General features: G+C 49.9%; 1 protein-coding gene and 1 long non-coding RNA gene across 2 annotated transcripts in view; both read right to left on the bottom strand.

The window, feature by feature from the left end:
- The window catches only part of NGEF (neuronal guanine nucleotide exchange factor), a 235,068-nt gene extending 223,965 nt beyond the window's left edge, over positions 1 to 11,103 (bottom strand). The window contains exon 1 of the mRNA XM_073674494.1: positions 11,080 to 11,103. The gene's annotated coding sequence lies outside the window, so the exon portion shown is untranslated. The remainder of the gene's footprint in view (positions 1 to 11,079) is intronic.
- A 1,527-nt stretch (positions 11,104 to 12,630) lies between these two features.
- The window catches only part of LOC141259057 (uncharacterized), a 157,903-nt gene continuing 146,719 nt past the window's right edge, over positions 12,631 to 23,814 (bottom strand). Inside the window, exon 5 of the long non-coding RNA XR_012318367.1 lies at positions 12,631 to 14,207. This is a non-coding gene — a long non-coding RNA (uncharacterized lncRNA). The remainder of the gene's footprint in view (positions 14,208 to 23,814) is intronic.

The following is a 23,814-nucleotide window of genomic DNA, read 5'->3' as shown; positions in this document are numbered from 1 at the left end:
TGACCGTTATCCCAGGGTCAGGAATCACAGAGGCCCAAGAGACCAGGGAGTGTGATCTCCAACAGAAGGCCCTACCACCAGGTCAGCAGGTGCAAGACAGAGACCAAGTTAGGCCTAGCTCCAGGCAGGTCATAAACTTATCAGGAAAAGGCAAGAAACAGGAGGCCCCACACCCACTCACTGGGGAGAGTCCTGAAATGCACCCTTCACCCTACAGTCCCCTGGATCGTGCCTGAAACACCACCAGTAAAGGTACTGAAGTGAACTGTTGTGAGTGTGCCTATTCTTCTTCTGACCCGACTGGGTCCCCTCTGTCCTGCACCCCTTTTCCTACACTGCCCTGAGGCCCGGCTCCACCTGTGGGGAGCCGCACCAACTAAGCTGCCTGACCACCGGCCTCAGAGGACTGTAGCAGCGCTGGTGATCCTCACCAGACACCACGGGTGGAGTCACGAACATTCTCCTTTCCCATACACCTTTCCCACATTATTCCTTGCTTTTAAGAGTGACCCCAGGGTACGGGCACGGGAGCCGGCCACCGCGACATCCCCCAAAACTAACAGCAAGGCCCGGGCGCCGAGTCGTCCCCATCATCCCCTGGGCGCGTCATCTCTTCCTGGCGTCACAAACAGGATTCCGTGCCCGCTGCAACGACGGAGTGTTGTGCCCGTTGCCACCAGGTGCTGTGCGCCTTTAATCAAAACTGTTTATTTAACTGTGGCGAAGATCGCCACCATTGTTGTGCCGCCGAGCGGGAAGAAGGGCGTAACCGCGGGAAACTGAGAGGCGTACCTGCTGAAGCGCAAGAAGCCCCGGACACACCCCACGCCTCGACGTCAAACCAGGAAGCACCAGGTCCTGGAAGGAGCGCCGGTGAACGCTCTGACGTAGGACGCAAGCGACGCAAGGTCCTGAAGGAAGAACGTCACCTGCGGAGCTGCGGCCTACCGGAAGAAAGGAAAAGAAGGTAGGCCACGGTTCGCTAGGGGGGCGCCAGAATGTCCGAAGAACAGCACAACGTCGGAGTACCAGTTAACCGCCCCGATGTTCAACCCACGCTCAGCGCCGAGCAGGCCGAAGCAGCCGCTCCACCAGCAGGGCTTGTAACCCCTGTCATACCCATGGCCCTACCGTACATCCCTGGAGCGAAGTGGCTCCCCCAGTACAGCGGCAAACCAGATACCCTGTTTGGATTCAAAAGGAAAATATGCGGTATACTGGACATGTACTCTATGACAGGCAAGCAAAGAGCCGCTGTTGCATTGGGACAATTGACTGGTGCTGCGGAGCGAGAAGTAGAAACCTGGTCGACCGCAGACCAGGAGTCAGTGTCCGCAATCTTTAAAAAGTTACAGACTGTCTTTGAGAATCGGACTGAGACAGACCTCCGGATGAGGTTCTACAACTGCTCTCAGCAACCGGAGGACAGTGTTTGGGACTATGCCTGGCGTTTACAAGGGGCCCTGAGAGCTCTGAAACAGGTTAGTCCAACCAGCATCAATAATGAAAATAAAATGCTGAAGGAACAGTTTATCCGGGGACTGAGGTCTCAAGAGGAGAGCAGGACTGTGCGTTGGTGGTCCCTGGATCATCCAGATGCCACCTTTGACACCCTTAAGGACATGGCTATAAAAGGACGGCTGCCCCTGGAAACCACTGCGATCCAATGTTACCAGGGTGGGGCCACCCCAGTGCCTGCAGCGTCCACCTTTTCCCCGGTGGCTGCTGAAGCCAAGGTGCAAGCAACATCCCCTAGTGAGCTGGACAGCCTGCGCTCTGAAGTGCGTCAGTTGAGCAAAACCCTGACCACTGTACTGAGTGCCCTGCAGCTGAGGACGGAGCCCGAGGCAGAAGGAAGGATCCTGCTAGCCGACAGCCCTGAGGATGTCCCCTGGATGAGAAGGAGGAGGAGGACAACGCCACCCCCTGGGAGGACCAGCGAACAATGCCGCCCACCGAGGGACCCTGTCTGCCATCGCTGCCACAAGACAGGTCACGCCGTCCAGAGCTGTCCTTTAAACGAGAAAACTCTGGGGCCAAGGGCCGACACCCAGGAGTAGACCCCCCAGGCCCGTCAAACTGGTACTGCAGGTTCGTGGGAGGAAGACATTTCCTGTCCATTGTGCTGGACGGCATCGCAACACCCGTTCTGCTAGACACAGGATCTCAGGTAACCATCATGCCTGATGTCCTCTACAAAAGGTTCTGGTCCATAGATGAACTTCACCCACCAGATCCAAATCTTTCCGTCTATGCCTCAAACGGGCTCCCCCTTAACCTAGTCCTGGTTAAGGATGTGGCAGTAAAGGTGGGAAGAGTGGAACTGAAGGACCAGGGACTAATTGTAGTGGAGACTAATCCTGATGATAGAGACTTGTATATGGTACTTGGCACTAATATTGTTAGTAACTGTTTGGGAGAAGTGTTGCTCTTGCTCCAACAGAAAATGCTGAGTTGGTGTAGAGCAGCACACGGCGGAGTCCTTAACCTCACCAGACGAAGTAGAGGATAATGACCCGGCAAGCCAGGTGGAGGATTGGTGTCAACAGCTCCATGTTGGGACAGACACCACTCCTGCCCATCAGAAGCAGGGTGTACACCGGGTGGTTCAGGAATACGTGCAGGTATTCAGCAAGCACCCACTTGACTTTGGGAGGATTAAGGGGGTTCAACACCATATCCCCACAGGTGACCATCCACCCATCAAAGAACGTTACAGGCCTATACCACCAGCACACTACCAGAAGGCGAAGGAGATGTTGCATGACATGAAGAAGGAAGGGGTAGTAAGGGATAGTTGTAGTCCCTGGGCAGTTCCCCTAGTTCTAGTCAGGAAAAAGGACGGAAGCATGAGAATGTGTGTAGATTACAGACAAGTAAATCGCATTACACATAAAGATGCATACCATTTACCACGTATAAAGGAATCCCTGGCTGCCTTAAAGTCTGCAAATTACTTCTCCACCCTTGACCTCACTAGTGGGTACTGGCAAGTAGCTGTTGCTGAGGAGGATCAGGAGAAGACGGCCTTCACCACCCCGATGGGACTCTGCGAGTTCAATAGTATGCCGTTTGGACTCTGCAACGCCCCCGGAACGTTCCAGAGATTGATGGAGTGCTGCCTGGGACACCGCAACTTCGAGACTGTACTACTATACCTGGACGACGTGATAGTGTACTCCAAAACGTATGAGGACCACTTGAAGCACCTGGCAGAGTTATTTGAGTCACTGTCCCAGTATGGGATGAAGCTGAAGCCCTCAAAGTGCCACCTGCTCAAGCGAAAGGTACAGTTCCTGGGGCACATCGTTAGTCCAGAGGGAGTAGCACCAGACTCTTAGAAGGTCACTGCCATCCAGAAATGGCCGGAGCCGAAGAGCCTCAAGGAGGTACGTCAGTTCCTGAGAGTAGTTGGGTATTACCGGAGGTTTGTGAAGGACTATACTAAGAAAGCGGCACCTCTGCAAGACCTCCTGGTAGGACAGTCCCCCAGAGGCAGAAACCCCCCCGTTCCACTGGGGTAAGGAGCAAGCTGAATCCTTTAAGGCGATGAAGGAGATCCTGACCGGCGAAGAGATCCTAGCCTACCCTGACTACAGCCAACCGTTCCTGTTGTACACTGATGCCAGCAACAAAGGATTAGGAGCTGTACTGAGTCAGAAGCAGAATGGCAAGGAGAAGGTGATCGCCTATGCAAGCAGGAAGCTCCGCCCGACCGAGAGGAACCCGGAGAACTATAGCAGCTTCAAGTTAGAGTTCCTGGCCCTGGTCTGGGCCATCACCGAGCGGTTCAAGCACTACCTAGCCTCCAGTAAATTCATTGCCTTCACTGATAACAACCCCTTGACTCATCTGGAAACAGCCAAGCTAGGAGCCATGGAACAACGATGGATGGCTCGGCTGTCAAACTACCAATTCACTATTAAGTACCGGGCGGGCCGCAAGAACGCCAACGCCGATGCCCTGTCCAGGATGCCCCACCAGTCGGACACTGAAGAAGAAGTGGATGACCTGGAGGAGATTGAACTACCTGCCTTTCATCGGAATAGGATGGTCCACGAGCAACGAGCCTCAAGGAGGCAACGTGGTAAGACGTTAAACCCCCTGCCTCACCACAGCTGGAGGGAGACCCAGGACAGCGACCCGGTTGTCAGCCGTATCAAACAGCTGATAACCCAGGAAGGTTCCTCCCTGGAGAAGGATGCGTCTCTACAAGCCAAGCAGCTGTGGAATGAGAAGAGCCGGCTGTTCATCTATAGAGAGAAGCTGTGCCGGAGGTACGTCAACCCCAAAACCCATGAGATGGTATGGCAGATAGTGGTGCTCAAGAAAGACATCCAGATGGTGTTGGAAGCCTACCATGATCAGGCGGGGCACTTTGGCTGGAAGAAGCTAGAAACCCTGCTGAAGTGTCGGTTTTATTGGGTTGGAATGCGCAGTTCCATCGAGAGGTGGTGCCGGAATTGTGGACCCTGTAGCCTCAGAAGAAAGGACTACAGCAGCCAGAAGGCACCCCTGCAACCCATCAAGACGACTTGTCCCTTGGAGATCGTGGCCCTGGACCATGTCAAGCTGTCACCCAGCAGGTCAGGATATTCCTATGCCCTGACTATGGTGGATCACAACTCCCGGTTCCTGGTGGTCGCCCCCGTCAAGGATCTGACGGCAGAAACTGCGGCGAAGACGTTTCAGGCGTACTTCTGCAGGCCCCATGGATACCCGGAGCAGGTGCTGACAGATCAAGGCTCAGCCTTTGAGGCCGAATTGTTCAAGGAGTTCTGCCATTTGTACGGGTGTAAAAAGATCAGGACTACACCTTACCACCCCCAAACCAACGGTCTCTGTGAAAAGATGAATAACATCGTCATCGACCTGCTGAAGACCTTACCACTAGAGGAGAGAAATCAGTGGCCAGACCTATTACCTGACCTGGTAGATCTGTACTGCCACATACCTGTGAGTTCCACCAATTTTACTCCAGCATATCTCATGCGAGCCAGACCCGGGAAGTTGCCCATGGACCTGGAGCTTGGTGTAGTAGAACCAGAAGCAGATATGTCCACTGAGGACTGGGACACGACCAGACAGGAGCAGTACAGAAGAGTACAGGCCTGTGTCGAAGACAGTCTCACTCGGGTGAGGGACAAGCAGGAAGCTCACTACAATAAAAGCGCGCCCGCAGAACCCTTCACACCAGGAGAAGTGGTGTTAAAGAGGAAAAGGAGAAACCACAAACTTGATGACCAGTGGGAGAGAGAATCCTACACTGTGTTAAATTCAAGATTTGATAACAAGAAGACCTCTTTGATTAGCAAAGACGGAGGAATAACGACTGCAACGGTATCTAGAGACCATCTGAAGTTGTGTCCAGACCTGCTAAAGCCCCAAGAAGAAGTGCCTCTCACCGTACCGGAGGAGCCTAAAGAAGCAGTACTCCATACTGACTTAGGAGATTTCCCGGCAGATTGGCCTCAACTAGGAAGTGTAGCATCGGCATCTCTGCCCCCTGCCAGGCAGAGACGCCGTCCCTCTCACCGCCGCGCTCCCTGCCCGGCGTCCTCCAACGCTCCTCTTCCTGCTTCTGCTGCCGGCACGCGCAGCTTCCCGGGCACTGTGCTTAGGGCGCGCGCGCTCCCTCCCTCTTAAAGGGGCCGCGCGCGCCGCCCTAAGGAGTCCCCGGCCAATTGCTGGAGGTCCTCCCATATATAAGGCACCTCCTCCAAAATGGAGGTGCCCGAGCAATAGTTGATGCACAGGGTACTTACCTTTGCTTCAGCCCTCAGGTCCCGCTGCTAGCCTGACTACTAGTCCTGCCCGCCAGCCTGACTACCAGTCCAGTCCGCCAGCCTGACTACTCTCCAGCCCGACAGTCTGTCTTCCGCCAGTCTGTCTATGGGCTTTGCCCGCCTGCCTACCTGGAGGCTCCTGCTTGCTACCTGCCGTGCCTACCTGGAGGCTCCTGCTGTCACTTGCTGTGACCACCTGTCAGCGTACCCGGAGGCTCCTGCCTGTCACTTGCCGTGACCACCTGACAGCCTACCTAGAGGCTCCTGCCTGTCACTTGCTGTGACCACCTGTCAGCCTACACGGAGGCTCCTGCCCGTCACTTGCCATGACCACCTGACAGCCTACCTAGAGGCTCCTGCCTGTCACTTGCCGTGATCACCTGTCAGCCTACCTGGAGGCTCCTGCCCGTCACTTGCCGTGACCACCTGACAGCCTACCTAGAGGCTCCCGCCTGTTGTGTCTGCCAGTCCATCCACCAGGACCACTCGTCAGCCTGCCTGCTGTGCCCATCTGCTATACCGGTCAGTCTCAGCCTTCTGACCCGTGGGAGTCACCTGCTCTCATACAAGGTCGTCCCCAGAGTAGCACCTGGTCCCTCTGCTCGGTCCCTGGTCACGGAGTCGTTAGCCGCCGTACGACCTAGGTCGGTCCGAGTTAATACTTAGTTATGCCCCTCTGGGTTCCTCCTTGCACCGCAGCACAGAGGTTCCACCACCCGGATCCGTAACAGGAGGAGCAGTAATAATAATACCTGTGATCAACTTCTTTCAACAGCCAGAAGACCCTCCACAGCAAGTAGAACCTGTAAATGCTTCAGAAGAGCCTGCTCAAGAAGAATCCCCAGAAGAAGGATCCCAGGTTGGAGCAGAGCAAGAAGGCCCAGCCAATGGTATACTTGCCAGTCCTGTAGAGAGGTTAAGGCAACCCTGCAGTTCCCCAACACTTAGAACTGACAGAATGGGAGGTAGTGCAAATACTAGTGCCTCACGCATCCCAGTACCACGTAGGTCGACACGTAGCACACGAGGTCAGACCCTTGTCAGGTACAGAGACTGAAGAAGGAAACTCTGACAGTGTAAATAGCTGCCCCTGGGTATTATATTGTGTATTTTCATGTATATGTATTTATTAACTTGTGTTTTGCCTTATAATGGACAATTTAAGTGATATGGACACTTCCCTTGTTACCTCTAGTTACCCATAAGGGAACATAAAGAACTTTGTGGCTGAGGACAATGTGCAGCCCAAAAACTGTTTGCTGTAAATAATTGCACTCCCTGGAGTGCCCCATTAGGTGACCTCAGAAGAAAAACCTGTCTGGTGTGGCACAAGCGGAGGTCCAACTCAGGATCGCCATGCCCTGCAGCCACCCCAGGGCCTACGTGGAGGGTTTGCTTTGGAAAGGTCCCTCAAGCTACCAAGTACTCTAATCTGTGAGATGGACATCCTGTCGGGGAACCTCACCGGAAGAGACTTGAATTCTGGGGTTGCTTATTATATGTACTTATCTATTTATTATTTATAATGTTTTATATGTAATGTTTAAGCCAAGTACCTGCCATAAAGGGAAGAGTTTTTGTTATTGTTGTTATAAAAAGTACTTCAGGCCGGGAGTACTGAGCTTTACTATTGGGGAATGTGGCAGCCTGCTGCGCATTGGTGCCACAGATCCTAGAGGGGTGCATGGACGGATTCCTCCACAAGAGGCCCTCATAGCATTCACACACCTCCACCTTCCACCTCAGACCACCAGAGGGAGCCCGTTAGGGATATAAATAGGGAAGGTGGAGCTAGGCAGTCTGTTAGTCTGGAGTCTAAGTCTGAGTGAAGTCTGTTAGAAAGTCAGTCCAGCCCGGACTCATTGAGCTCAGGTTAGTGAGCCTAAGGTGTGCCGACGCCGTAAGAGCGGTGAAGAGTAGCGAGGCCTACTGCCAGTGTGAAGCCTACTGCCAGTGTGAAGCCTAGTGAGGGCCCCGAGCGCGGCCGAAGGCAAGTGGAGTAAGCGAGCTACATAGGGGGCAGAGGAGCTTAGCCAGCTCACCCCAAGACCATATACCGGACACCGGGTCCGTGTCTGCAAGGATCTCTAGGACCAGCAGAAACAACCGGAACCCCTGGCGAACTACATGTCCCAGGAACACCAGAAGCTGACCGTTATGCCAGGGTCAGGAATCACAGAGGCCCAAGAGACCAGGGAGTGTGATCTCCAACAGAAAGCCCTACCACCAGGTCAGCAGGTGCAAGACAGAGACCAAGTTAGGTCTAGCTCCAGGCAGGTCATAAACTTATCAGGAAAAGGCAAGAAACAGGAGGCCCCACACCCACTCACTGGGGAGAGTCCTGAAATGCACCCTTCACCCTACAGTGCCCTGGATCGTGCCTGAAACACCACCAGTAAAGGTACTGAAGTGAACTGTTGTGAGTGTGCCTATTCTTCTTCTGACCCGGCTGGGTCCCCTCTGTCCTGCATCTCTTCTCCTACGCTGCCCTGAGGCCCCGCTCCACCTGTGGGGAGCCGCACCAACTAAGCTGCCTGACCACCGGCCTCAGAGGACTGTAGCAGCGCTGGTGATCCTCACCAGACACCGCGGGTGGCGTCACGAACATTCCCCTTTCCCATACACATTTCCCCCATTATTCCTTGCTTTTAAGAGTGACCCCAGGGTACGGGCCCGGGAGCCGGCCACCGCGACATCCCCCAAAACTAACAGCAAGGCCCGGCCGCCGAGTCGTACCCATCATCCCCTGGGCGCGTCATGAGCATAGCCTAAGTGTCTAAAAATGTAACGATTGCTGTGGATAAACGTCTCATGGGGAAAATTTATTAAAACTGGTGCAAATAAAATTAAGTGGTTGGCCATAGCATTTGGTTGAGCTGCAGCTTTCATGAAGCAAGAGATGTAGAATCTGATCAGTTGCCTTTGCAACTGCGCCACATTATGTTGTATAAATGCATCACACCAAGGCTCCCAACCTGACTTATACAAGGGGTTTCCCAACAAAACAGTTTTTACATGACTGACCACTATGTGGACCTACTAAAAGGTGGTAAATATATTCAAAGTAGGCATTTGTAGAAGGTTTTGTACGTATTCCTGGCCAGATCGCACATCCACAATATCGCCCAGCAAATAAAGATTCAAATATTATTTGGATCAGTGGAGATCTCAGCTCTGCAGTCAAACCCATCAAGGTGTTTTAGGTCTCATTCACACATCCGTGTTTAAATGCGCACATAAAAAAATGGTACTGAGGTCATGAGTGTTTTGCACCCATGTGTCCATTTTTACCATCAGTGTTTTTCATGGATGGATAAAGAAAGAAACAAATAACAAAGCTTTTCCTATACTTTGCAATCTTAAACATGGATGGCACACAGATGATTCATAGATGCCATCAGTGTGCTGTACGTAATTTTCACGGACCCATAGACCTTGTTATCCATGCTGCCGGAAAAAAATCAGACATGTTTCCGTGTGTTTTGTACAGACCCACGATTCGTGTAAAAACACATGTGCATAATATCATAAGTTATAATTGATACCTGTGGTATCCGTGAAAAAAACGTATACCACACGTACTGGAGACACGGATGTGTGAATGAGGCCTTATGCTGACATGTCTACATAGACGTCCTCAAGATCTTTACTTGTAGTTTATGGCATGCTCTAATTGACTGAAAACCCATCCTGGCCAAGATGGTGATGCTGACTCGCCCAGGGGGATATGGGGGAAACTCTGTACCCAGGCCTTGACCTTCTGTGGGATGTCACGGCAGTCAGCTCCCGGGCCCGTACCCTGGGGTCACTCTTTAAAAGGGGTTTTGTTACTTGATAGGATGAATAACAGTTCTGTCTCGTGATGCCACCTATGGTTCCCGGTAATGGGCACCGGCGCTGCTGCAGACCTCTGGGGCAGATGTTAGGGCAGCTGGGTTGGTGCGGCTCTCCACAGGCAGAGCACAGCTCCAGGGCAGTGTAAGTGCAGATGGTGATGCTGGGTGTTGTAATGCAGGAGCGACAGCGTGGTGGAAATAACTGGCAGAAACAGTGGAGTGCAGTCATCCGATTTTACTCACAGTTCTTTAGGTTCTTCAGGTGGCATTGTACAGGTGTCAGCCTCCCACGTCGCGCTGCGTTTACCAGGCAGGGGTTCAGCACTCCCTCAAGTATCTCAAGAGCACTTAACGGGACCCCTCTCTTTATGTTCCTTTCTTAGCCGACTTCCCGCGCTGGGTCTCTCCGTCCTGCCCTGCCACACAGGTGCAAGTGTGGCTACTGCACCCTGTAAGTGCAGAAGCCTCCGGTTTTCCAGCCGAGACCTGAAGTAACAATGCTTGTCCAGGGACCGGTTCCCTTCTTGCGGCCTGATCCCTATGACACTTGCCAGATTCGGGCGTACGGGTGCCGTCCTGCCCTCACCGTACCCCTTGGGATCCTTTCTATTACTGGAGCCTTCCTCCCTGACTCCCCTCTCACTCTTGGGCCTCTCTTACTAGGCCCCACTCTGGAGCAGAGCTCCTGAGGAGACTCTGCTCTTCTCCTTCTCTCTCTCACTGAATCCACCACTGACCTGCTACTCTAAGATGGCTCCCCTTTATATACACCTCCTATTCAAGTGCTCCCCTGATCTACGTCCTCCACCCACATCCACTACTGGTTCCCCCTCACTTTTGGTTCTCCCCACTCCAGCCAGGGACGGGGCAGCAAAAGAAGTGCATAATGCCCTTCCAGCTGGCCTAGACTAGTGTACTGTTGAGTGCAGGTGTTGGAGTCCCAGGCAGTCCTCCATCCTTACCTGAGAGAAGGAGAGGCCACACTTCTGGGTGAGGTGCAGTACGTCTGTGGCGACTGAACCCTCAGGGGCGCCACAATGTGATGTGACAACCTCGTAGGTGCTGGGTTTGTTACTCTTTCTGCTTAATAACAGATTAGTTAGAATAAGGCCAACAGAGAGGACATTGTCAAATGTCACCATTGATGTTTTCTGATTGTTTCTAAAACAATCTCTTGATTTTGCTGAGTATCAGATGTTTCATCCAAAGTCATTGTAAGCAATTAAAAAAACTTAACTTGGCTGCACATTTAGTTTTACCTTGAGCTTGTTCTTGTATTGTGCCCTGCAAATCATTATTAGTTTATATCTTGGGTGCGAACTTAATGGCTGTAAATATCAAAACAAGACATTTATTAAATGGTCTTTATCCTTTCAGACAATGTAATCTCATTTGATAGATAACGTGTTACACAGACAACCTGCAAATCACTTTATTTAAGAATAATGCAGTCTTACCCCAAATTTATCACTCCAAACTCGCTATCCACTGCCTGTTGTCAAGTGTAATCCTTCTCAAGCAGCAAAGACGGACAGATTAAAAGAAGTGGAAATGGTCTTTTTCTCTCTCTCTTGCTCTCCTGTTTGTCAAACTGCATACAGGCATAAAAGACAAACTTTCAGTTTGGATAATAGCAGGAGAAATGCAAACTGGGAAGTGAGAAAAAAAAGAAGTTCCATCACCTAAAGTTCTGACAAAACAGTGAAGAAGAGAAAACATGCGACTAAAAATAAATAGTGGATGACAAGTTACACAGCATAAGAATTGGGACAGTTCCTGTACCTAGTAGACTGGTATGTGTACCAAAAGCAGTTTTAATTTGTTGGGGAATTTGAGAAAGACCATGCTTTTCTTCAGTTTTTGTGTAAAAGAACAGGCATGTTTTAACAGGTAATTGGACTTCCCCATACTACAATGGTTCTGTAAAGAACAACAAATAATGATCTAAAAGGTTACAATTTCTTTTACCACACTCCAAACTGATATACAACTGAGTGCAGTTGAGTGATACCAATGTGATGAATATTACTGATTGTATTACATTTCATTGATATAGGCTAAGATGGAATAGAGATGCATGGCTCTTTTTATTGGTACTATACACATTGGTCTGCTGATAACCACCTATTTCCATCAAAAACGTGCAGGATAATCTAATAATCTTCACATTATAAGCAGAAGACTGAGCTGTTTTCCTCAATGTTCTCTACCATAAATTTTATATACTTTACTCTGGCTGCTCAATAATCCAGAATGCTTAATTTTATGGCACCCAAAAAGTCAATAATAACTTATGTAAGAAGTTCTGCAGCATCTAATACAAGATTTCTCTTGTGGCTTCAATGATCCCTGTACTTTCAGACACTTTTATCTGAATTGATGTGCTAAATGGACCATCTACAAATCAATTTATTTAAAAATGGTGATATCTTAGGGCTCAGGCAACCGTATAACTCGGATGAGTGCTATCCATCGTTTTTGACAGGTGGCAATCATCCCCATGTTATTCTATGGGGCTGTGCACATGTCCAACTTTCTCCCTCTGACCAACTCGATCCGGGGAAAAAATGACAGCATGCATGATTTGCTTCTGAGAATTGGATTGCACTCGCCTATTCAACTCTATGGGTCATTGAAAAAAATCAGACCGTACCAGGATGACATCACGGAGAAACTTTTTTTTTCTCCACCTCCCAGAAAATTTGATCAAACTCTGATCAGAGCCCGATCAGGGTGTGATTAGCATAATCGGACCGACTACACTGTTCTACATATTTTCAAAAGTTGTCAGGTTCAGTTATGAAATAAGCCATTTCTTAATGATTTTGACCTCATGAATTAAAATCTGACAATGAAAATTTTTAGTTGGCTTTTGTTTCTATGATATCAAAGAGTTCTCCATTTACTGCTACATATAATTAATACATAAAAGTTTCAGTACTTTGCAACATTATTATTTTTGCAAATATAAAGATGCAGAATATTGTGTTATGTCAATTTTCTGATATTTATTTAGAGGAAACTTAGCAACAATTCAAATAACTAATACATGTCTAAACACTATTGCGAACTATAAACAGTTACAGAAATTGCACTAAAAAATGTTATCCTCATTTAGTACAACTCTTTTTTGCTTGTCTCTTGTACTCCTGCATCGGATCATCTCTTCCAATAGTCCAACAGTAATCTGTAAGCATTGATGGATTCCATTTTCCTTGATATCTTTTTTTTTATAGCCCCAATATCTTGGTGAAATCTCTCACCGTGCTCCTCGCTCACTGCTCTGCAGTTTGGTGGGAAAAAGTCTAGATGCGAATGTAAGAAATGAATCTTTACAGCCAAGATTCTTTTATGTTTTGAGATTTTCCACCAACTCTTCATAGTTATCTGCTTTTGACTTTCCCAAAAAATTAGTTCCCACTAATGCGAATGCTACCCATGCAGCCTTTTCCTTTCCCTGCAATAAACGGAGAGATTCCTCATCTCGAAGAAGCTTACGAATCTGAGGATCAATAAAGACTCCTTCCTTTATCTTTGCTTCATTCAACCTTGGAAATGTATTTATTGTAGTGATATTCTCTAGCACGATTATCCCACTCACACAGAAAGCAGCAGTACTTTGTGTATCCAACCTGGAGACCAAGTAAGAGAGCAACCACCGTTAAGACACCACATAGGTTGGTCATAATTCAGGCAACTCAACAGCTGTTTCATGTTGTCATAGCTTTCTTTCATGTGAACTGCATAACCAACTGGAATTGAAGGTAGCACATTGCCATTATGCAGCACAACGGCTTTTAGGCTTGTTTTGGATGAATCGATAAAGAGACTCCATTCCTCTGGATTATGACTTATCTTCAGAGCTTCCATTAATTAAACTGTTGATGTTGTTGCATGCCACAATATCGCCCTCCATGAAGATCTTTATCACGGTTGCCGAAAAAAGAAATCCGAACATCACCCACTAGGAGATTCCACTGCTTTAGCCTGGAACCCAAGAGCTCAGCCTTACTCTTGGGCAGATTCAAATCTCTAACAAGATCGTTCAGTTCACTTTGTGTTATAAGGTGTGGTTCAGTTGAGGTTGCTGACAGAAAGTCTGGGTCATAATAGGAAGATGCTTCATGACACCAAGTGCCCTCTTCTTCCTCATGTGACTCGGCTGAAAATGTTTCTGGTGCTTTTGGAACCGGCAGTTCTTCTGTATGTGATACTAGGCGCATTGGATGGAATATTTGGATACTGTAAAGTCCACTACGTCTTCCTTGAAACTCCTTTCCTAATGAGGGGCACCATACAGATATAGCAATTGGTAGTATGATCGGTTGGCTCTCTCCAGATCATTGGGACTGTAAAAGGCATAGATTGCCTATTACTATGCAACCACTGGGTAAGTTGTGATGCACATCTATTGCAGCATATGTGTGAAGCCCAACTCTTGTCCTGATCTCGTATTCTGCAGCCAAAATCCAGGTTGTTGCTTTCCTTATCATGGTAGTCAAGTTTCACCTTTGTGATGCAAAATTGACTTCTCAGCATATATAGCAAAACTATCCACTTTGTTAATGCAAGAAATGAGGCATATCTGAAAAATAAACATATAGAAATATGTCAATATGTTAAGAAACTAAGCTAAGAAATCCTAAAACTATATACCATACACAGAGAGGATATATAAAAGTAGGTGATGCAACTGTAATTATGATGATGTCATCGGAGCTGAGTTGGCATTTTTTAAATCGTCACCCTAAGATGATAGAATACTGAAGGCTCAATAGACTAAATACTAAATAGTGTAATAGACCAGCTACTAGCAATGCAATAACAAAGATGAATTAATAAAGATGCAATTATTCAATAAGTCTGAATGAAAGGTATCATAAGTAATTACAACTGTCTCTGGATCTTGAAAATGAAAGCTAAATCTACAAATTTAAGCACCATATTTGTTTTCAGCATCACAAAATTAGTTAAGTTTAACTGTTTTCGTCTCTAAACCAATTTGGCTGTAGAACAGTGAATTTTCTTAGATTTGGAGAAAACAGTCGTCTTCACCTGTCCTTACTCTTGAGAAATGACTCCAAAGTTCATACTAATAGGTATGTCCCTTTGTTCTATCTAACTTGCTGTTCACTGCTTGTTGTGAATTGTAGTCTCTAGAAGTAACTACCCAAAGGCAGATGGCATGAAGTGGGTGCGGGTTGTTGTCCCTCTGCTCCTGCTCTCCTGTCTGTCTCAATGCATACAGGCATAAATGAAAGGAAGGATTTTCAGTTCAGGATAAACAAGTCATCGGACACTGGCATGAGCAATGCATGCCAATAAGTAAAGAAATCTACAGTACATATGTGACGCCCAGCTGCGCTTAGTATCACAGATCCTCGAAGAGTGCATTGTTGGATTCCTCCACAAGAGGCCCCCATAAACATTCACATATCTCCACCTTCCACCTCAGACCAGCAGAGGGAGCCCGTTAAGGAGATAAATAGGGAAGGTGGAGCCAGGCAGTTTAGCTCCTGCAGAGTGAGACACAGAAACAGGTCAGTCTGCAGTGGAGCTCAGTGATTCAGAAGTTCCTCTGGAGAGTTCAGTTAGTATACATCTGAATACAGAGTCGAGCTCAGTTGAGTCGTAGCTCAGGATAGTGAGCTTTAGGTGTGCCGGCGTCATAAGATCGGTGAAGCACGGCAAGCTGCCGTTAGTGTGTATAGCCTAGTGAGGGCCCGAGTAGGCCGAAGGCAAGTGGAGAGTTAGTACATAGGGGGCAGAGGAGCTTAACTAGCTCACCCCGAAGAATTTACCAGACACCGGGTCCGAAGCTTACCGGGATCTCTATGACCCAGTAAGGCATAACCGGAATCCCTGGAGAACTACAAGTCCCAAGATCGCTAAAATACTGATACATAACAGAGCCGGGAGACACATAGGCCCCGCAAGCTGAGGAGCGTGTACTCCAAGAAAAGGCCCTACCACAAGGTCAGCCAGCGCAGGTCAGAGACAAAGTTAGGCCTAGCTCCAAGCAGGTCAGAAACTTACTACGCAGAGGCAAGTAACAGGAGGCCCTACACCCGCTCATTGGGGAGGATCCTGACATGCACCCTTCACCCTACAGTGCTCCGGGACATGCCTGAATTTCCATCAGTAAAAGGTACTGAAGTGACTATCGTGTCTGTCCCTGTTCATGCTCTGACCCGGCTGGGTCTCGCCTGTCCTGCATTCCCCTTTCCGTACGCTGCCCTGAGGCCTAGCTCCACCTGTGGGGAGGTACACCATCGAGCTGCCTTATCATCGGCATCACTAGAAGCCACAGATGGCGTCACGAACTGTTATAAAACTAAGAAACTTATTATCCCCTTTTTAAAGAGAGACCCCAGGGTACGGGCCCAGGAGCCGACCACCGCGACATCCCCAAAGCATAGGCCCGGGTACCGAGTCATCCCCATCCCCTGGGCTAGTCATCTTTTCTGGCGTCACGAACAGGATCGCGTGCCCGCTGCAACGACGAAGTGTTATGCCCGTTGCCACCGGGTACTGTGCGCCTTTAATCAGAAACTGTATATTTGACTGTGGTGAAAGTTTCCGCCATTGTTGGGCCGCCGAGCGAGAAGGGCGTAACCGCGGGAAACTAAGGGGCGTACCTGCAAAAGAGCGTGAAGCCCCGGACACGCCCCATGCCTCGACTTCAAACCAGGAAGCGCCAGGTCCTGTAAGGAGCGTCGCGGAACGCTCTGACGTGGGACGCAAACGTCGCAAGGTCCTGAAGACGACCGTCACCTGCAGAGCTGCGGCCTACCGGAAGAAAAACTAGAAGGTAGGCCACGGTTAGCTAGGGGGGCGCCAGAATGTCCGACGAACAGCACAACGCCGGGATACCGGCCAACGTCCCTGATGTTCAGCCCGCGCCCGACGCCGGGCAGGCCGAGGCGGCCGCTCCACCAGCAGCGCCTGTAACTCCTGTCATCCCCATAACTCTACCGTACATTCCTGGAGCAAAGTGGCTCCCCCAGTACAACGGCAAACCAGATATCCTGTCTGGATTCAAGCGGAAGATATGGGGTATCTTAGACATGTACTCTATGACAGGCAAGCAAAAAGCTGCTGTTGTATTGGGACAACTGACTTGTGCTGCGGAACGGGAAGTGGAAACATGGTCGGCCGCAGACCAAGAGTCAGTGTCCGCAATATTTCAAAAGCTACAGACAGTCTTTCAGGATCTTACTGAGGCGGACCTCCGGATGAGGTTCTACAACTGCTCCCAACAACCGGAGGACAATGTTCGGGACTACGCCTGGCGTCTACAGGGGGCCCTGCGGGCTCTGAAACAGGTTAGTCCGACCAGCATAGAAAATGAACACAAAATGCTGAAGGAACAGTTTGTCCGGGGACTGAGGTCTCCAGAGGAGAGCAGGACTGTGCGTTGGTGGTCCCTGGATCATCCTGATGCCACCTTTGACAATCTTAAGGACATGGCTATAAAAGGACTGCAGCCCCTGGAAACAAATGCCATCCAATGTTACCAGGGTGGGGCTACCCCAGTGCCTGCTACACCCACCTTTTCCCCAGTGGCTGCTGAAGCCAAGGTTCCAGCAACATCCCCTAGAGAACTGGACAGTCTGCGCTCTGAAGTGCGTCAGTTGAGCAAAACCCTGACCACTGTGCTGAGTGCCCTGCAGCTGCGGACGGAGCCTGAGGAAGGAGGGAAGATCCTGTTAGCCGATAGCCCTGAGAATGTCCCCTGGATGCGAAGGAGGAGGAGGCCAACACCACCCTCTGCGAGGACCAGTGACCAACGCCGTCCGCCGAGGGACCCTACCTGCTACCGCTGCCATAAGACCGGACACACCGCCCAGAATTGTCCTTTAAACGAGAAAACCCTGGGTCCGAGGGCCGACACCCAGGAGTAAACTCACCAGGCCCATCAGACTGGTACAACAGGTTCGGCAGAGGAAGACCTTTCCTGTCCATTGTGTTGGACGGGATCCCGACGCGACGCACGCTCTACTGGACACAGGATCTCAGGTAACCATCATGCCTGACGTCCTCTACAAGAGGTTCTGGTCCATGGACGACCTACGTCTGCCAGCTCCAAATCTTTCTGTTTAGGTTAAGGGGGAGTCCGTTTGAGGCATAATCGGGGTTAAGAATGTGACTGTAAAGGTGGGAGAGTTGAGCTGAAGGACCAGCGGCTAATTGTAGTAGAGACTAATCCTGATGACACCAATCCGTATATGGTACTAGGCACTAACATTGTTGGTAACTGTTTGGGAGAAGGTGTGTTCTTGCTCCAACAGATAGCCGACACTGCCAGACCAAGACAGAGGAGGGCACTGCAGAAGGAGATCCGAGTCCTGATGTACCAACAGCAAGTAAGGTTAACAGACGCTGAAATCGGTAACGTGCGGGTGACGGACCCAATACCCATTGTCTTCCCCCCAATGAGTGAAATGCTCATCTGGTGTAGAGCTGCTATAGGTCTTAGAGGACAGAGCTACCAGGCGGTAGTAGAACCCCTTAGCTCCGAGCACAGACCCACACTCTTAACCGCCAGGGGAGTGGTAGATGTACGCAATGGGAGGGTGCCCGTCCGTCTTCTCAACATAGGGGAAGATGAGGTCAGACTGCCACGTTATGCCACTGTTGCCAAATTACATGCTGTCAATAACAACTGCATTCACGAGGCGGAGTCCTTAACTTGACCAGACGAAGTGGAGGATAATGACCCTGCAACCCAGGTGGAGGATTGGTGTCAACAGCTCCATGTTGGGACAGACACCACTCTTGCCCATCAGAAACAGGGTGTACACCGGGTGGTTCAAGAACACTCGCAGGTGTTCAGTAAACATCCACTTGACTTCGGGAGGATTAAGGGGGTTCAACATCATATCCCCACAGGCGACCATCCCCCAATCAAAGAACGTTACAGGCCTATACCACCAGCTCACTACCAGAAGGCTAAGGAAATGCTCCACGACATGAGAAAGGCGGGGGTAATAAGGGATAGTTGTAGTCCCTGGGCAGCTCCCCTAGTGCTAGTTAGGAAAAAGGACGGGAGCATGAGAATGTGTGTAGATTACCGACAAGTAAATCGCATTACACATAAAGATGCATACCCTTTACCACGCATAGAGGAGTCCCTAGCTGCCTTAAAGTCTGCAAATTACTTTTCCACCCTTGACCTCACTAGTGGGTACTGGCAAGTAGCTGTGGCTGAAGAGGATCAGGAGAAGACGGCCTTTACTACCCCGATGGGACTCTGCGAGTTCAACAGTATGCCGTTTGGACTCTGCAATACCCCCGGAACGTTCCAGAGATTGATGGAGTGCTGCCTGGGACACCGCAACTTCGAGACTGTGTTACTTTAACTGGACGATGTAATAGTGTACTCCAGAATGTACGAGGACCACTTGAAGCACCTGGCAGAGGTATTTGAGTCACTGTCCCGGTACGGGATGAAGTTGAAGCCCTCAAAGTGCCACCTGCTCAAGAGAAAGGTACAGTACCTGGGGCACGTTGTCAGTCCGTAAGGGGTAGCACCAGACCCGGAGAAAGTCACAGACATGCAGAAGTGGCCGGAGCCGAAGAACCTCAAAGAGGTGCGTCAGTTCCTGGGACTAGTAGGATACTACCGGAGGTTTGTAAAAGACTACACTAAGAAAGCAGCTCCTCTGCAAGACCTCCTGGTAGGGCAGTCCCCCAAAGGCAGAAATCCCCCATTCCACTGGGGTAAGGAGCAAGCCGAGTCGTTTCAGGAGATGAAGGAGATCCTGACAGGTGATGAGATCCTAGCCTACCCTGACTACAGCCATCCGTTCCTGCTGTATACAGATGCCAGCAACGAAGGACTGGGCGCTGTCTTAAGTCAGAAGCAGAATGGCCAAGAGAAAGTGATCGCATACGCAAGCAGGAAGCTCCGCCAGACCGAGAGGAACCCAGAGAACTATAGCAGCTTTAAGTTGGAGTTCCTGGCCTTGGTTTGGGCCATCACTGAAAGGTTTAAGCACTACCTAGCCTCCAGTAAGTTCACTGCCTTCACTGATAACAACCCCTTGACCCATCTTGAAGCAGCTAAGCTGGGAGCACTGGAACAACGATGGATTGCTCGGCTGTCAAACTACCAATTCACAATTAAATACCGGGCGGGCCTCAAGAATGCCAACGCCGATGCCCTGTCCAGGATGCCTCACCAGTCAGACACAGAAGAAGAAGTGAATGACCTGGAAGAGATTGAGCTACCTGCCTTTCACTGGAATGGGATGATCCACGAGCAACGAGCCTCCAGGAGGCAGCGTGGAACGACGTTAAACCCCCTGCCTCACCACAGTTGGAAAGAGACCCAGGACAGTGACCCGGTTGTCAGCCACATCAAGGAGCTGATAACCCAAGAGGGTGCCTCCCTGGAGAAGCAAGCGTCTCTGCAAGCAAAGCAGCTGTGGAACGAGAGAAGCGGCTGTTTATCTACCGTGAGAAGTTGTGCCGGAGGTACGTTAATCCAAAAACCCATGAGATGGTATGGCAGATAGTGGTCCTGAAGACAGACATCCAGATGGTATTAGAAGCTTACCACGATCAGGCGGGGCACTTTGGCTGGAAAAAGCTAGAGACCCTGCTGAAGTGTCGATTCTACTGGGTAGGAATGCGCAGCTCCATTGAAAGGTGGTGCCGGGACTGTGGACCCTGTGGCCTTAGAAGAAAAGACTACAGCAGCCAGAAGACACCCCTGCAACCCTTCAAGACGACTTGACCCCTGGAGATCGTGGCCCTGGACCATGTCGAGTTGTCCCCCAGCAGGTCAGGATACTCTTATGCTTTGACCATGGTGGATCACTACTCACGTTTCCTGGTGGTCGCCCCCGTCAAAGACTTGATGGCAGAGACAGCAGCAAAGACGTTCCAAGCGTATTTCTGTAGACCCCATGGTTATCCTGATCAGGTGCTGACGGACCAAGGCCTGGCCTTTGAGGCTGAGTTGTTCAAGGAGTTCTGCCATTTGTACGGTTGTAAAAAGATAAGAACTACACCGTACCACCCACAAACCAACGGTCTCTGCGAAAAGATGAACAACATCATCATCGACCTGCTAAAAACCATACCACTTGAAGAGAGAAACCAGTGGCCAGACCTACTACCTAACCTAGTGGATCTGTACAATCATATACCAGTAAGTTCCACCAATTGCACTCCGGCATACCTCATGCGGGCAAGGCCAGGAAAGCTGCCCATGGATCTGGAGCTTGGTGTTGTTGAGCCTGAAGCTGATATGACCACTGAGGACTGGGACACGACCAGACAAGAGCAGTACAGAAGAGTACAAGCCTGTGTCGAGGACAGTCTCACTCGGGCGAGAGAAAAGCAGGAGGCACACTACAACAAAAATGCGCCCGCAGAACCCTTCACACCTGGTGAAACAGTATTGAAAAGGAAAAGAAGAAACCACAAACTTGATGACCAGTGGGAAAAAGAACCCTACACTGTGTTACCGTCAAGGTTTCACAACAAGAAGACTTGCATAATCAGTCGAGTTGGAGGAAGGACGACTGCAACAGTTTCCAGGGACCACCTAAAGTTGTGTCCAGATTTACTGAACCCCAAGAAGAAGTGCCCCTCACAATCCTGGAAGAACCTGAAGAAGCAGAGATACACACTGACTTAGCAGACTTCCCAGCAGATTGGCCTCAAATAGGAGGTGCAGTAATCATTCCAACACTCCAATTTTACGAACAGCCAGAAAACCCTCCACAGCAAGTTGAACCTGTAAGTGCTGCAGAAGAGTCAGCTCAAGAAGTGTCCCCGGACGAAGGATCCCCGGTAGGAGCAGAGCAAGAGGGCCCAGCCAATGGTGAACTTGCCAGTCCAAGAGAGAGGTTAAGGCAGTTTTACAACTTAGTCACACGTAGAACTGGTAGAGTAACTGACCATAGAAACTCTGATACCCCACAGACCACCGCACTATGCAGATCAACACGTAGCACGAGAGGCAAACCCCCTGTTAGGTACACTCAATAAATAGTCAAATTTCTGAAAATGTAGATAGTTACCCCTTGGGTATTGTGTATTAAATTGAAATGTACTGTATTAATTGTGTAGTTTCTTAAATGTATGTCTATATTAATTTGTGCTTTGCCTTATTATTGAACAGTTCAAGTGACATGGACACTTTACCTCATTAATTTCTTTATTAATTACTTAAAAACTTCGTGGCTGAGGACTGTGTGCAGCCCAAAAACTGCTTTTGTATATAATTGCGCTCCCTGGAGTGCCCCTTTAGGTGACCTCAGAAGCAAAACCTGTCTGGAGTGGCTCTATTGGAGGTCCAACTCGGGATCTTCATGCCCTGCAGCCACCCCAGGGCCTACGTTGAGGGTTTGGGACAGGTCCCTCAAAACCACCAAGTACTCTACCTTATGAGATGGACATCCTGTCTGGGAACCTCACCACAACAGACTTGAATTCTGAGGACACTTTCTATTCGTTTATATTGTTATGTAACGTTTAAGCTTGGTGCCTCCCATAAAGGGAAGATTGTTATTGCATTGTTCATGTTTTTCATTGTTGTTATAAAATGTACTTCAGCCCGGGAGTGCTGAGCTTTGCTGGGGGGAATGTGACGCCCAGCTGCACTTGGTATCACAGATCCTGGAAGAGTGCATTGAAGGATTCCTCCTCAAGAGGCCCCCATAAACATTCACACATCTCCACCTTCCACCTCAGACCAGCAGAGGGAGCCCGTTAAGGAGATAAATAGGGAAGGTGGAGCCAGGCAGTTTAGTTCCTGCAGAGTGAGACACAGAAACAGGTCAGTCTGCAGTGGAGCTCAGTGATTCAGCAGTTCCTCTGGAGAGTTCAGTTAGTGTACATCTGAATACAGAGTCGAGCTCAGTTGAGTCGTAGCTCAGGATAGTGAGCTTTAGGTGTGCCGGCGCCATAAGATCGGTGAAGCACGGCAAGCTGTCATTAGTGTGTATAGCCTAGTGAGGGCCCAAGTAGGCCGTAGGCGAGTGGAGAGTTAGTACATAGGGGGCAGAGGAGCTTAACTAGCTCACCCCGAAGAATTTACCGGACACCGGGTCCGAAGCTTACCGGAATCTCTATGACCCAGTAAGGCATAACCGGAATCCCTGGAGAACTACAAGTCCCAGGATCACTAAAGTGCTGATACGTAACAGAGCCAGGAGACACATAGGCCCCGCAAGCTGAGAAGCGTGTACTCCAAGAAAAGGCCCTACCGCAAGGTCAGCCAGCGCAGGACAGAGACAAAGTTAGGCCTAGCTCCAGGCAGGTCAGAAACTTACTACGCAGAGGCAAGTAACAGGAGGCCCTACACCCGCTCATTGGGGAGGATCCTGACATGCACCCTTCACCCTACAGTGCTCCGGGACGTGCCTGAATTTCCATCAGTAAAAGGTACTGAAGTGACTATCGTGTCTGTCCCTGTTCTTGCTCTGACCCGGCTGGGTCTCGCCTGTCCTGCATTCCCCTTTCCGTACGCTGCCCTGAGGCCTAGCTCCACCTGTGGGGAGGTACACCATCGAGCTGCCTTATCATCGGCCTCAGTGGACTGCGCAGCGCTGGTGATTCTCACCAGAAGCCACAGGTGGCATCACGAACTGTTATAAAACTAAGAAACTTATTATCCCCTTTTTAAAGAGAGACCCCTGGGTACGGGCCCAGGAGCCGACCACCGCGACATCCCCAAGGCATAGGCCCGGGTACCGAGTCATCCCCATCCCCTGGGCTAGTCACAAATCCTACAGCCCCATTGAGATGCATGGCTTTGAAAAGGAGTGTAACATACCTGGCGGCGTCCTTGCATAGTGGTCCATCTCCCACTGTGCAAGAGCGCGCACTCGATCTCCAGTCCAGTCTGCTAGCCTGGCTTCCCTCCATGCTGTCTGCTTGCCTCTGTTTCTGCTGCTTAAGGCAGCGCCCGATCACTTCTTGTTTCTTGTACCTGCTGCAGACACACCCCTGATGCGTCCTCAGCCTATTGCTGTCTGTCACCTGGTATTTAAGCCAGCTCCTCCCAAGAAACCCTGCCTGAGCATTGTGTTCTGTCAGTTGGCTTCTGGTCACTGATATGCCAGGTCCCGTTTATGTTTCCTGCCTTCGGTATCAGTTCCCGTGTCTGAACTGTGTCCTGTCTGTATTATCTTCTAGCCTGTTGTCTTCTGCCTATCCTGGAGGCTGTATTTCCA

Source organism: Phyllobates terribilis, unplaced genomic scaffold (assembly GCF_046119375.1).
Source record: "Phyllobates terribilis strain yellow unplaced genomic scaffold, ASM4611937v1 Scaffold_3__8_contigs__length_932513732, whole genome shotgun sequence".
NCBI classification, from domain to species: Eukaryota; Metazoa; Chordata; class Amphibia; order Anura; family Dendrobatidae; genus Phyllobates; species Phyllobates terribilis.
This window is presented reverse-complemented; position numbering and strand designations above follow the sequence as displayed.